The sequence below is a fragment of the Columba livia genome, chromosome 4 (assembly GCF_036013475.1).
Source record: "Columba livia isolate bColLiv1 breed racing homer chromosome 4, bColLiv1.pat.W.v2, whole genome shotgun sequence".
In the NCBI taxonomy this organism is placed as follows: Eukaryota; Metazoa; Chordata; class Aves; order Columbiformes; family Columbidae; genus Columba; species Columba livia.
The window spans coordinates 33886282-33901087 of NC_088605.1; the positions used below are offsets into that span (position 1 = coordinate 33886282).

The 14806-nt window shown below is 36.9% G+C and overlaps 1 protein-coding gene across 3 annotated transcripts in view; it reads left to right on the forward strand.

Moving 5' to 3' along the window:
- The window catches only part of SORBS2 (sorbin and SH3 domain containing 2), a 224502-nt gene that overhangs the window by 48682 nt on the left and 161014 nt on the right, over positions 1 to 14806 (forward strand). The window contains exon 1 of one of the 3 annotated variants that reach the window (XM_065061134.1): positions 2962 to 3139. The exons of the other annotated variants lie outside the window; for them this stretch is intronic. The gene's annotated coding sequence lies outside the window, so the exon portion shown is untranslated. Of the gene's footprint in view, positions 1 to 2961; positions 3140 to 14806 lie in introns of those variants that run through there. 3 annotated transcript variants of the gene reach the window in all.

Consider the following 14806-nt stretch of genomic DNA (forward strand, 5'->3'; position numbering starts at 1 on the left):
ATGGCAGTGACTACCTGCTGTGAAAGCTGGCATGCATTTGCCTTCATTCTTGGAACTGCTTCTGTAAAAGCTGTACTTCTGAGAATGGCAGGAATGAGCTGCTCAGCCAGGAATGCTGCCTTGCCCAGCATAGTGATAGGCCCCCTAGAAAAGCTGCAGTTGTGTTTAAGGGATGCAGATTAATATAAATTAGAATTTTTAGTAAACCATATAATACCAGTTGTCAGTTACTTACTTTTCGTCACATGAAAATGCAACACACTCTGCATAGTCAAAATGAAACAGTGAAAAGAAGCTGGTGTGTCAAAAGATCTGACCTGATTATGGACCTTTTGGACCTATACAGTTAAATTTCAGTCCTACAAAGCTGCTGGTTATCTGTCTCTACATGCTGACCTCCCTCAGTTCATGTTAACTTCACTAGGTATATAGGATATTTGTCTTAACTCTAACATCCAAATAGGCTGATGCTACACAAGGGAAAACAGGCACAATCTGTGTTCATATGAGTCATTACTTGAGCATAAACAAACACAGATTTTATATTTGTATTCTGAAATGTGCATGTTCTTTAAAAAATATGGTTTGAATGGCATTGTGTTTGAATGTCATTGTGTGGCAGCGATCATTGAAACCCTTCAGAATTGCTTAATTTCTGTGTGCATTTCTCATCACTGGAAACTTGCTGGGGGCTGAAGCTTCTTTGTAAATGTACCTCAGAGATGAGACTGAGAAATAGCAGCTATGGTTGTTTAGAAAGTGCTTCATAATAAAGTTCTTAAGGTATTAGTGTGACTGGAAGGGAGCCATAATTATCTATCTTGACTGAGGAAACTGCTAAACACCTGCAGTGTCAGTATTCTGGTTTATGATGCTAAACCATAAGCAAAGAATTCTTGGCCATGATTTAAGACAATCAGTGTTTAGAGGTACTTGTCATAAATTTATAACCAGTAATCCAGTTATATGAGTGGAGATAAGAAGCCATGGTCAGGGTAGTTTCCAGCTGAGGAAAGTCTCTTCAAGTTTTTATGGCTTTTGCCAATAAAATCTATTAATGAAAGATCATAAGTAGGTGTCTTTGTGATGGATTGTACCCCTGTCACTGTATCAGTAATCATAATACTGGGAATCTTGTTGCCTCAGGTCTCTAGAAGAAGGAGCTTTCTTCTCATGGGAGGGAAGATGTTGTTACTTTATTATCTTACACTGGCAATACAGAACTCCTGAAGTTTAGCTTAATGTTTCAGGGTTTTTCTAGTGATATTTTACTTTTTTTTTTTTTTTTTTTTTTTTTTTTCTTTTTTTTTGGCTTTCAACTTTCAGATAAAGATATTTCAACTAAGATTCAAGACTGGTTAGGTTGAAATAATCAGCGAGGCGGTGACTTACCATTATGCTGAAAGTTGTTTAATGATTTTTTTTTTTCTCGTCTTTCCTAAACATGTTCTGTTCCCTGATGCACAGACAGGTACAATGCATATAAGAGAAATGTAATATATTAATGATGCTCAGCAAAACCCTTTTGTTTGCTAGAAATTACAACAGTAAAAGCTTTGTGGCATCTTCCTTTTCTGACCCTGAACAGTTGTTGTACTACCTGTAAAAAAGGAATTATAGTTCAAATTCTCTGTAATTTCTTACAGCTAAATGTATTCGTCTTCTGTTAAGGCTTGGGTCCTTGCTCTCAAGAGGAGCAGGGGAGAAAGAAAGTGTGTTAATTGCTTTAAAGAGAATAATTCAATTCAGAGCTGAAGCTTCATGTTTATTTTCAGCTCATTCTGAGTGTACAGGCTCTCTAGCTCTCCCAAAAATGGGGAGGTAAGTGATGAAAAATACAAATCCAAATTCACTCGCTGATTTAAAGCAATTAAATTAATCTGGCTTTGTGATGTTCCAGTCCACATGGTCATTGCTTTACTGATACATTAAGATTGAGTTCTTTCTAATAGTCTTATGTATTCATACCATACAGAGTACAATGGCATGAGAAAAGGGTAAACACTTGCATTGACTAAGACAATGATTTTACACAGACAGGAACTGGAACAGTATTTGACCTGTAGGATGTTTTCTGTGATCATTCAAATCTGTTTGACTAGAACTGTAGCTTTTAATCTCATTACGGCATAAGACCTAGCATTTTAGAAAAAAAAATGTACTAGTAAAATGTGGTGGAAGTGATCTGGAATAAAAAGGGAACCTTACAATATTACTTTGACAAGTATTTTTCATAACTCCCACATTTAGACTGTTACCATTATGAAAGGTGGGTACTCAGTGAACGTTTCTCATTGCATTAATGATCCAGATTTTTAAATGGAACTGTACCTGTTTCAAGTGAGTATGTAATGATATTTAAGAGAATCAAGTTATCTGTTTGGAAAAAGACAAACTTATTTCTAAGTACATTTTAGGATTGCATCAGCTTTCAGTTATGCCACAGCTTTTTATAGCTTGACGAGTGCTAATGATCTCATTCTCTTAACCTGATGATAATAACAATGGAGTCTCTTGATTAACTAGAATGGCAGCTCATAATTGATATGGTAGTTAAAATTAACAGCAGTGCAAGAAGCTGCTACCCTGTGCTTAGTCTTACCTTATAAAACCAAATAACTAGAATAGGATGATAATCTGATTTAAAAAAAAAAAAAAAAATCACTGGAGAGTGTTATAATAAAGCTGTATACAACTTCTTTAGAAAAAAAATCTGCAGTCTTTATTTTTCACAACACTTTAAAATAAGCAAGACAGATCCAATACAGACAATGTGACCAAAAATACCACCAGTATTTTTACTTCCCTCCGCAAACCATATATAGTGCAGGCAAGAGAAGCACTACTCCTTTCAAGGGTAGCAGAGCTCCCCTGGAAGGGAAAAGACTGGATAAAGGGAAATTTTATTATTGGCACACTAAGATCTGGATAACTTCTTTAAAGCAGGTAAATGGCTTCAGAGAGCTGAGAAGTACTGTTTCTTTGGCTGGCTACTGTTAGCTGAGTTTGTTGAGATAGACAGGGAAAGGTGTGTACTGTTACCAGCCCATCAGGTTGACTGCTACTCTGAAGTCCATCCTGTCCTGTTTCACACCCTGCCCCGAGCAAAAGAAACCAACAGGCAAGACTTGTCAAATTGGTAAGATACCTGGTTATATTTCTGTATTTGCTGTAACCTTTGAGATGCTAAAAATATAAGTGTGAAAGTATAACTTCATAAAAGAGTTTATTAGGATGGAAGCAAATTCTTGTTAAAACAGACAAGACACTATGAGAAGATTTTGTTGTGGCTAAGCTTCTCCTTAAAGAGCTTTTCTGCAGCTGAATTTACTTTTGACCATCAATTCACCATAGGAAGATGCCATTAAGGAGAGCAGAGACTCTTCAATAGCTTCCAATAACTGGCAGAAGGGATGTTAACTTCATCATCAGCTATTCAGCTGTAGTCTGAGGATCCTTATAATGATATGTAAATCAGCATGAAATTATGAAAGGCAAATATGATGGTACCCTTTTACAGTAACTGCAATACTTACAGGTGAGTGGAAGGAGATGCTGATTTCTTTTACTGGTGCTGAGAGGAATTTTCTTACAGGTTAATGATAAACATCAATTAACACAATTCTGAAGTGTGCAAAACTTGAAGGTACTAAAACTAGTGCAAGGCTTTTGCAGAAATTCAGAATAGATCCTTTGAGTTTAGCACATCAAACGCTGACTTCTCGTCATAGAGTTTTCTATACCCTGATCTAGCTACTTACCCAGTTAGGGCTCCTGCCTACCACTTAACCAAATGCTAGTTCTAATTCTGGCATCTCCTGTAGGTGGGAGCCCCACCAGTAGAAGAGATTGAGTTGTTTTTCTGTTCTCTTACAAAGTATGCTCTTAGCAAGCCAGTCTTTCAACAGACTATATATAAATTAAGCTGATAAGTCTCAGAAATATACATATCACTTTGTCTATAGACCTTCAATGAATGCTAAATCATTGACAAAGTGTGAAATTGTAAATTTTCATCTAAAAAACTGCGAGTCTGCTCATTCGTTTGGAATGTGCAGTGTGTGATTATCTAACTTATTGAACAGATGACGTCACTGATGACCAGTAAAAAAAAATACACTTCTGACTGTGATTTCTGTTTGTAGTATTCCAGATAACAAAGATGAGACTGTACATTTGGCTTAGTGTTTTTATGGTAGTATTATCAGCATAAATTGCCTTAGTGATTTTGAATATTTCCATTTCTGGCAGCAAAGTGCTATAAAGTTTTGATACCGAGTTCTGACTGCAGCTGAATTTCAAGAGGAAAAGGCAGAAAAAATCTCTCAAGCAGTAGATGCTCTGGTACTAGAGTCTGAGTGCTTGAGATCAGTGTCATCTTTTAGCTCGGATGGAGATCTGCCTAAGGATGTGGCTAGTAAGGAATAGATGCTTTTCTTAAACATCTAGTGTTCTAAAAGAACATTAGTGTGGGAGAAGCTACAGTGAGTGATAAGAAAACAAATTATTCAGTAAAGCTAGCTCTTTAAAAGCTTGGTATTTTATTTGTCAGACTTTGGACTCCTTGAATATTCCTTAAATTTATCACTAAGTGTCATGTTGCCATCATTTAACCTTCTAAACACCGTAGCTTTCAGTTTGTTCAAGGACCACAGTAACAGTTTCAGAGTTCCTTATGAGAAGGTCATACATTTTCACCCAAGCTTTATTCTCTCATTGTAGAGTGCCTGTTGGAGTTCTTAAGCCAAGAAACTAGCTCAGAATATTTTCCAGCTCTCACTGGCAGTGTTAGAAGGGCAGCTATGTGCTGTGTTTCTGCAGGTTTCTGACTCTCAGCAGTGTTATCAAAGTGTATACATTACTGCTGTGAAAATCTTCGGGTTCTCAAAGCAGATGCTTAGAGGCAGGAGTGGTCTCTGGGGTCCTGCTGATGGAATCGGGGAACAATTGTGTTATTGGTAGAATATGAAAGGGTAAAGATGGAATGGCTATATTCACGCTCCATACATTTCATGTAGGGTCTGATGCTAGCTGTTCCTATTCAGGAAATAAGGAGCAAAGAGCTCATGTTAGGAAATACCGTGATTTTTCTCAGCCTTCCTATGAGTACATGGGAGACAAAAAGCTTTATCCCTTTCGATCAGAATTTATCTTCAACTTATTCTAGTCGCTTGGTACATGATCGTTCTCCTATCATTCACCTGTCCTATGTGATAGGATATGGTTAATCCATAGACAACAAACCATTTTGGTGTGGCTTTATTTACGTGCTTTAGGGTAGTAGTGAGATTCCTGATAACTGTAGTGCAATTCTCTAGACGATCCACCGGCAGAATGCTTGCAACTACCTCAAAGATAGTTAACTCTCCTGTAAATTTAGGTTTTCAGTTACTGCACAGAAGTTCAATTTCTCAGCATTTTGAAAATTATCTTGCATCAGTATGGAATTCTAGACCAAGTTTTACCTAGAGCCTGGGAACACACATATGCCCACCTAGTATTCCCTTGAAAGCTGTAACTCTCCAGAATCAGAGTAACAACTCTGTTCAGAGTTCTCATAAGTAATTCAATTGTAGCTGCTAATTAAGATTAATGTTTTTTCTTAAAAGCTGTGAAAGTTCACACAGCTGCTCAAATTGAACAGAAGTCAAACTTATACTACTCTTGGAATGCAAATCCTGATGCCTTATGAAAACGTCTGTAATGCATAAGGTCTTGACCTTTCTTTTAATGCATACATTAGATATGACTATTGATGTAACATCTGTCTCTATCACCTCACCTATTTCTGGTACCAGTTTTCATTAATAAAGATATATAAAAATGTAAAGGAAAATATAAAAAAAATGAGAAAAAGCCTGAAAATCATGGCCTCTTCTAAATCACTTAAATTTTTTCACATTGCTTTATAGTAAGACATGAATGTTCACCTGTTCACTTACAAACTATAGCCACTTCTTTGGAAAATAAATGTCTATGAAGTAGTAAAAGCCTATGCTGTTTAAAGTTTAGCTGTGGGATTACTGAATGTTGTCCTGAGGTTGCCTGGCACTTTGAAGATTGATTTTATTATTATTCACGAGATCAAACGACTGAAATTTAAGGGATTTAATGGAAAGTTTTGGAAAACACACACGCACACACAAAATCACCAAAAAAGCTAAAACCAAGCCTGTCTGATTATTCAACAAGGTACACTTTAAATCTTTGCTGCTTTAAATTTTTATTTCAGTAGGAGGACGTACTTAAGGATCTGATGGCAGTGCACAGATTTTGAATGATTTTTTTTTTTTTCCTCACATTTCTAACTTCTTCTTAAATTCTAAGTCTGGAAGAGGGAAACTTGCAGTGTTATACAGTGAACATCTACCTCCCACTTGCTCTTGGAAAATGCTTTACTCGTGCGGAAAAAATCATCACCATACTATCACTTTCAAGATTCTTCTCTGTGCTGTGAATCATGGTTTTCATATTCCTTTCCTTTTAATGGAAATAAATTATTTTCCTTTCAATTATAATTTATATACCTACATTAACCTTGGGGATTCCATGATTATAATCAGAACAAAAACCTCGAGTATACCTCAAGTACTTATTTCTAATAAACTCTATTAGTAATTAGCTGTAAGTGAACTTCTGGTACAGAAGCACTGAAAATAATTGGCTGTGGAATGTGGTTTTCATTGAAATCTACAAAAATATACTGAACAATAGATGAAACTGAATTTTTTGTGTGTTTTCTTAAGCCTGATTTACTGCCACTTATTTTCTTGATACCACAGTCCTTAAAAGTAAATTGTCTGACAAGAAACACATAAACGAGTGACTGAGATTTGGTCCTTATTAAAAGCCAGTGATTCATTGCATAGGCAATACAATTTTCATTCTGAATCTTATTTTTAGTCCTATTTGCATCCCTCTCTCTTCATAGTACTAGTTACGAAGTTTCACTTTTCCAGTCATGTAGCAGATTATTCTAGTTGGCAATACTAGATGTTAGGGGAAAGTTCAGCTTCCCCCACTGTCTTCTTATTCTGGCAAAGCTGTGGCCACTCTGCACCAATAAAGCTACAAAATGTTTTTTAACAGCAGAAGAGAATTTTAGAGTGTTTGTTTTAGCTGTTATGGCTTGTTTCCCATGGTTGTAACTAGATCTTTTAATTTGCAAATAAATTCTGGATGAACTCAGAGAGAAATAAGATAAGCTTACAGGCTTACTATTCTGTAAATGCACAGAAATCAGAAGATCTAGCCAGGCTTGGACCAATTTGATAGAGCAGTGTTTAATAAGTAGGAAGAGATTAATGAATCTGGGTAGAACAAGTGCATCCTGAACGCTAGACTGCTTTCTTCAAGAGTGGCTCCGGCTGTGGTCCCCAACCTTTAGGGCTTTCCTGGCATAACAAAAATTATATGGAATCATACAGGTGTGGTTCAAGTCCCAAAGAACTGAGGTTTATTGTATCAGAAAAGTTAAAATACATGTCCTCTAGATACTTAAGGCTTTCTGAGGGAATTCAAAACTGAGTTGGACTTTTGTGATGTAGGTGCTCTTTTTTTAGCTCTTCAAATGCACAGAAGATCATACTACCAAGTAACCTATTAGATACTCAAACAGTAGTCTTTATTTAAGCTTTTTTCAGCATTGCGGATATCTAGTGTTACTCAGTCTAAGGTCTTACAATTTACCTATTCTAAAAAGACATCTGCTGTGCTGTGTTGTTGAACATTGCCAGATTTGATTGCTAGCCAAGGCCTGTTTGTCCTTTAGTCACTGACTGTTTCATGACTGTGCTCCAGAGATGTGATAGATAATCAGCTGCTTCATGCAGCTGGAAAAAGATAACCCTGACCTTTCCTACAAATAATTAGTGTCAATTATACTCCCCACCTAGAGAGGAAAAAAAAAAAAAAAAAAAAAAAAAAGAAAAAAACCAAACAAACAAAACACCACACCAAACAACAACAAAACCCCTACACACATCATGCTTTTCCTTATTTTGTTCTGGTCACATGAGTAAAACTAGCAGCCCAGTGCCACAGTGTTCTGGATAATTCCAGAGTACTGAATTATATCAGCTGGGAAACTACTTTAGATTTTAATTTTTAGGTATCCTAACTCTTGCATGAATGTTAGGGTACTGATTTCTAAAAGGAAAATGTTCTTGAAAGAAATCCCAGATGAGGAATGGAATCAACTGATGTGATTTTGTGTAGATGTTGACTTTTTGGTTATTGGCACAACACTTGAAAATTACTATTACACTGAACTAACTATATTAAAATAGTCCCCTGAATTTCTTTCTCTCTGTAGACACTGTCTGGGTAGCTCTGAAGATCCCAACAATGTTGTTAATGCCCTTCTGAAACTTAGCTTCAGACTGATCTTTCCATAATGCTTCCTTTTCATGATAAGCAAGAAAGTTTTGCTATTCTGTTCTTGAAAAAGTCAGTTGCAAAGGATAGAAGTCTGGAAATTGTGATTCTAAATTCCTTTGGCCATGTTCCTTGCCATGTGAGAGGATGAAACTGGGTGCATACAGCTGTACTAAGTGGGTAAATGGCTTGAAATTTGATTTTGCCTCCCAAGTAACTTTTATGCGATTGGAAATTCTGAAGTTGTACTAGGCATTAAATGAAGCCTGATATAGTACAGAAATCTACAGTTCGTAACATTTTTCTGCCTTTGGTGCAGAAGCTATTTATTGAATTTGAGCAGCACTTACTATATTTCAAGCTTATGTTGTTGTTTCATTTCTCAGAAATGGTGGTATATAGGAGAATTTTATGCAGGATGTTAGTTTTTCAGGTGGAGGAGTTCAGCTGGATATCAAAACAGCTGGGATCATTTGTCTGCGCCTTACTGTTTACTGTGAAGGAGACTGATTAAAATCTTAATCCATTAGAATTATAGTCCTGTCTTCTCTGTACCAAGCATTTTTCCAAAGCCAAATATTATTTCTAGAACAGATATTGTCTTCCTTTGTCTTCCTTGTATATATACTCTTCTTCACCTCTGTTTTTTTATGAAAAGTCCGATTACATCAACTCTCTAAGCTGCATGGACAAGGCAGTTATAAAGACATAAACATTGCAAACCAGTTGGATCATCTGATTCAGTGTAGTGCAATGCATGCTGCTTCTTATGTGCTGTATCCTGTCTTTCCTTGAGGTTAGATAGGTCATTTATTCTGACTAAGAAGGGGGAAATAACATTGAACACCACCTTTGACAGTGAATGGTAAGTGCACAATGCACAACTGTATCAACTGGTAGTGTACTTGTTCATTGTTGTTTTAGCCTGCTAAAAAGCTGGGAGAGAGGCTGTCAAGTACCAAAGGTGTTTTAGTGTGTTGTTTTTACTCTTTCACTCTTACTTTATTAGTAGGGTAGTCTCACTGGATCTTGACTCCTTAACAAGTGATACTTCTTGTGATAGACTTGTGAGTTCCTCAGTCCAAACCTCAGATCATCAGTTGGTAGGCAGTATCTGCTTTTAATCTGTATGTGGTGCTGTCCTTTAAAATCCTCACCCTGTTTTTTCCTGCTTAGAAGTATATTAGTTGCTATGGAAACAACATCAGTGTTATGAGCTTCTAAATCTCGAATACATTTGAGTCGTCTTGTTTTCTTTCCTCTTGTGGGTGAATACAGTTGTTCTTTGCCTCCCACACTACATCTGCAGCTTGTTTCAGAAAGTGATGCTGAGCAAACTCGTCACTGCTACCTTGTTGAAGTTAAATGCTAGGAGATTGTAGGATCTGAGCATTCTTATAATGGAGGTTCTGATGGCACTTTTCGTGTTTCTGCTGATCTGAGTCTGATTCTATTTGGAGAAATTAAAGATATAAGGTTTTGTGCCAGAGAGGAATAAATACCATTATTAATTTAAAAGCAAAAACTTGGGCAATTCTTTTTTTGTTGTATCACAGAATGTTTGTGGCTGGAAGGGACCTCTGGAGATTGCCTAGTTCAACCGCCCTGCTCAGGCAGGGCCACCTGGAGCAAATTGTCCAGGATGACATCTTGAAGAGTTTTTAGTACCTCCCATGACAGAGACTCCGCAACTTCTCTGGGCAATCAGTGGCAGTGCTCAGTCACAAAGTGTTTTCTAATGTTCAGACAGACTGTTCCATGTTTCACTTTATACCTGTTGTCTCTGGTCCTGTCATTGGGCAGCACTGGAAGTAACCTGGCTAAGTCCTCTTTACACACTCCTTTCAGGTATGTGGGTGCATCAATGAGATTTCCCCCCCAGCTCCTGAGCTTGCTCTGGGCTAAACAGTCCCAGCTCTCTCAACTGTTCCTCACAGGAGAGATGCTCCAGTCCCTTACTCATCTTTGTGCCCCATTGCTGGACTCCATAGTCTCTCAATGTCTCTCTTGTGCAGGGGAGCCCAGAACTAGAGGGGGGGGATTGCATTCTTCTTGGAATGTTTCAGCTTTCCCCTCTCTAGTGCTAAGTCTAGTTTAAGTTTTGATGGTAAATAAAATCCTTAAATATAAGTGGAATACTTGATGAAAAACTGGCACCAGAATTTCAAATAATCTTGTTTTATAATTTTATACCTACTGCTTTAACACTGTTTAAGACCAAAAATTAAGACAGAATTGAAAATTACTTTGGGAAAAAAAGTAAATGAATGTTGAGTTTAAGAAGCCAAATCATAGCTAAAGCTAGAAGACTATTGGATTCATGTCTTGTCACAAGAAGTTGGTTTACTTTTTAGGATAAAGGATGTATTTGACAGATGTTCTGCTAATGTTCCAAATGTGTTGTGTTACACTCTAAAGAAAATAAATAAGCTACCAAAAAAAGTACAAACTGTTAACCTCTAAGCAGAGGTAGATGCCACTGTTATTTGTTTAAGCAGTTCTGGAATGCTCTGGCATTGTTTCACTTCCTAGCACAAAAGAAGAAATGACATCTTCATGAAAAGAATGCCGTGGATAAGCTGGGTGGTACCTTATCAACTTTGCTACTGTAGTTATGCCAGCCAGACATGTTAGTGTGACTTAGACATGCTCTGCTATGGTATTTGTACTTTGTCAGAGGTGTTCTGAGATTGATTTGTGACCTCATCTGGCATGAAGAGGTGCTGCCAAGTTCTCAGAATTGATAAAATGTGAGCCTGGTTTACAAGGAGTTTATTTAAAACTTCCTGGCTTCAAAGACCTTTGGAAAATAAGATGGCTTACTAGCTTTATCATACCTTTTTGCTACTGGTGCCCTTACTCATCTGCTTTTCCCAAATCTTGCTGCTTTTAACAAAGCGTGGTCTGAAGTATCATGGCTGATAGCATTTCTTTCAGATGCTTTTGAGATTAGGTTTTGAATAGTTATTTTTCCAGGAGGACTGTGCAAGAGAGCAAAATTCTGTATGCAAGGTGTGTGAATTTCAGTCTGTAAGGAAGGACAAGTTTTTAAATGCACTCTGGTGAGTTCTGAGGAGTGTCAGAGGCAGATAGGACTAGCCCAACAAGCTTTGTGTCACTTAATAAGCCAATCTAATCAGGCAAGAACAACTTTTTTGAGTTGAGAGCCATAAGTATGGTTGTGTGCCTAGGGAAGTATTCTCTATTTTTAGTCAGCTGGTTATCATCTGGCTCTTGGCATCATGCAATGTTGAAAGTATGGAGGGGTGGGGGAGCTGGAAAGAGATCAGCTGGGGCTGATTTTTGTTATTTAATTTCTTCTTTGTTTTTCCTGTGGCAGATTGAACAAAATTAGATTGGTCAAAGAGGTATGTTAAGAAACAGACTTACAGTTTGTTGAGTGATGATAGTGCGCAGGGTAGGTAAATACAAAAACATGCAGATGGCTGAAAGTGAGGCTACTGCTGAAAAGGAATATAGACCTGGACAAAGGGAGCTTTAATTTAAAAAACAACAACAACAAAACCACAACACATCCTGATTATTAGCAATGACTTTGCTATCCCTATATATTTGAAGTTGTATAGAATTAGAAAGGTTTGAATTGATTTTTGTTGTTTTGGGCCTTTGTTCCTAGCAGGCCTGAAGTAGGATTGATTAGGAATTCCAAGTGTATTGTAAAAGCTTTTGCAAAGCATTTGTGCCAAGAGTTCTGGGTAACATTTGAAAATCCATGCTCTGCTTTCCCAGCAAACTCTTCTTCCTACCTTTTTAATTTTGCATTTCTCACAGCTGCTATTCCATAAATGTAGTGATTAGAAGTTAGGAATTGTTTCTCAAATAGGAGAAAAGGAATGCTTGTCCTTGTTTCCACAGTAGTCTATACATGTAGTGGTAATAAGGTACAAAGAAATGACATGAAGCAGGCTTTTGAAATGGACAGCAGTATATTGCCGAATGGAGATACGTGGGTCTGAGCCTTTGTCATGGTTTAACCCCAGCTGGCAACTAGGACCACATAGCTGTTTGCTCACTCCTTCCGCTCTTTCCTCCCTCTGCCATCCCCTTCCAAATGGGACTGGGGAAAGAACTGAAAGGGAGAAAAAAAACACCTCATGGCTTGAGACGTGAACCATTTCACATAATAGCAAATGAGGAGAAAAATAGTAATAATAGAATATACAAAACAAGTGATGCACAATGCAGTTGCTTACTACCTATGACATGGCTAGCCCGTTCATTCCCGAGCAGCAGTGTTTTCTTCCAGGCCAATTCCAGTTTATCTACTGAGCATGACATCACATAGTAAAGAATATGCCTTTGGTCAGCTGTCCTGGCTTTGCTCCTTCACGGTTTCTTGTGCACCTGGTAGAGCATGGGAAGCCAAAAAGTCCTGGCAACAACCAAAACATCAGTGTGTTACTAGCACGAGTTCGGGCCTCTGCATTTTGAACACAGCAATACTGCTCAGACTGACGTTTGACATTCACAGGAACTCAGGCTTGTAGGGATCTGCAGTTCAGAATGGAAACAAAGCTTGATTTTTGGATTGTGCTGGAAACTAGGTGGCCTGGGATATTCTTCAGAACTTAAATCAACTTAATCTGAATTCCTGCTTAGGTTTCTGAATGACTGTATCTATTTCATGGAGCTGTCAGTACATGACACAAATAGGACTGGAAAACTTTCAAGTACAAATTGACCAGATAAACTATTAGTTGTCTTGGCAATATTCTTGGCATATTCTGAAAGCACAGCACACTTCAGTAGCCACTTTTCAGTTTTTTTATTTGCTTCAGGTTGCAGTTGATGTCAGGGGGATATTTCAAGTATTAGGATAACCTTAAAGACACTCATTTGTGTGTTAGTTTTGTTTTGAAGGTTTGCTATTTCTGTTAAAACTGGACATTTAAGCACTCATTTTTGGGACAGCCTCACATATTGTGTCTTCATGAGCTCAAATTCACCTTTTTCTTTGGAATACTATCCTGAAGATCTGAAAACAGAACACTCATCCATATTATAGTTCAAATGAATTAACGTCTACTCAATATATCACAAAATTTGAGGTGTTTTCTTGGGATGACAACAAAGTATATAGGTGTTATAATGCATAATATCGTAATGAATCCAACTGGTAACCAAGTAGAAAATAAAGAGTATCTCTATTTTGGGCTCTTTTAAATCTTTACTTAGAATGCAGATAAAATTATTCTAAAGCTGTAAGTAAAAACAGCTAAAAAGTAGCTTAATATAATTTTAGTAAGATCTAACATTTGAGATCATGCAGTGATATCTTCACTATTGATTTTTTTTTTTTTTTTTTTTTTACTAAATTATATCATAAAGTAAAATACTAAATATGGGATAAGAAACAGTGTGGAAATTGCTCCAGGAATTCAGCAGTATCTTTAGCATTGCAGTAAAACATGAGGGATCTAGTCTTATTAGGTTAAGATGCTTTCATCTCTAATTACAGAAGGGCTTCAGGGTTTCTTTTAAAATTTTTTAAATATTTGCTTTTAAGAAAATCAGAGTTAGTTTTCTCATTTTTCTATCCCATTTTTGTGGCTGTGGTATTTGTCATGAGTAACATGTCTCAAGGTCAAAAAAAAAAAAAAAAGATTATATGATTTCTGGGATAAAACTTTCTGGGATAAAACTTTCCCAAATACACCTTAAAAACATTTCTAAAACGCTTTTGTGATTGTTTTATTTAAACATAGGCCACATCTTAAATATATAAATCAACTCATTACTCTATATGGTCTAGACAGAGTTGTCTGACAGCATCTTTGTCAAGTACCTAATTGAATCCACAGTACAGAAAACTGATCAGAGTTGTTATTTATGAGAACCTGGAAATAGAAAGCCAATAGCTGCAGTTCTACTCAGTGCTCAGTAGCTGAATGGGCTACAAAAAAGTTTGACCCTGAATAAAATTAACTCTTCGTGTTTGAATTCCAGTTCACTCTTTTGCAGATTTTGGGTGGTTAGTGATAGTGATGTCTTGGGAATTGGACATCAGGGCCTTTTTTCCAGGCTTGTGGTCACCTGAAACCTTGGAAAAATGATGTTACCTAGTCTATTCTACAGCATACTCACCTACAAATATTCATTCTGTTTACTTACCACTTTGCATTGAAGCGGGTTAACCAACCAATGTGAAAAAACAATATTGATAGATAAAGTTTTCTTTATGATCAGAGCAGTCCAATTTGTCTTCAATAACAGAGCTTCTTACATTTAAATATACATCAAGTGATTATAGAAATTGGATGAAGATCAGACAGATCTGTAATTACTAATGATATTCAGGATGGCTGAACAGTAGGTGTTTTCCTATTTGGATAGTGAAAAATATCTAGGAACAATTACAGTGCAATGCAGAAAATAAATGCTAATCTTAACAGAGTAGTTGCTGCTTAAC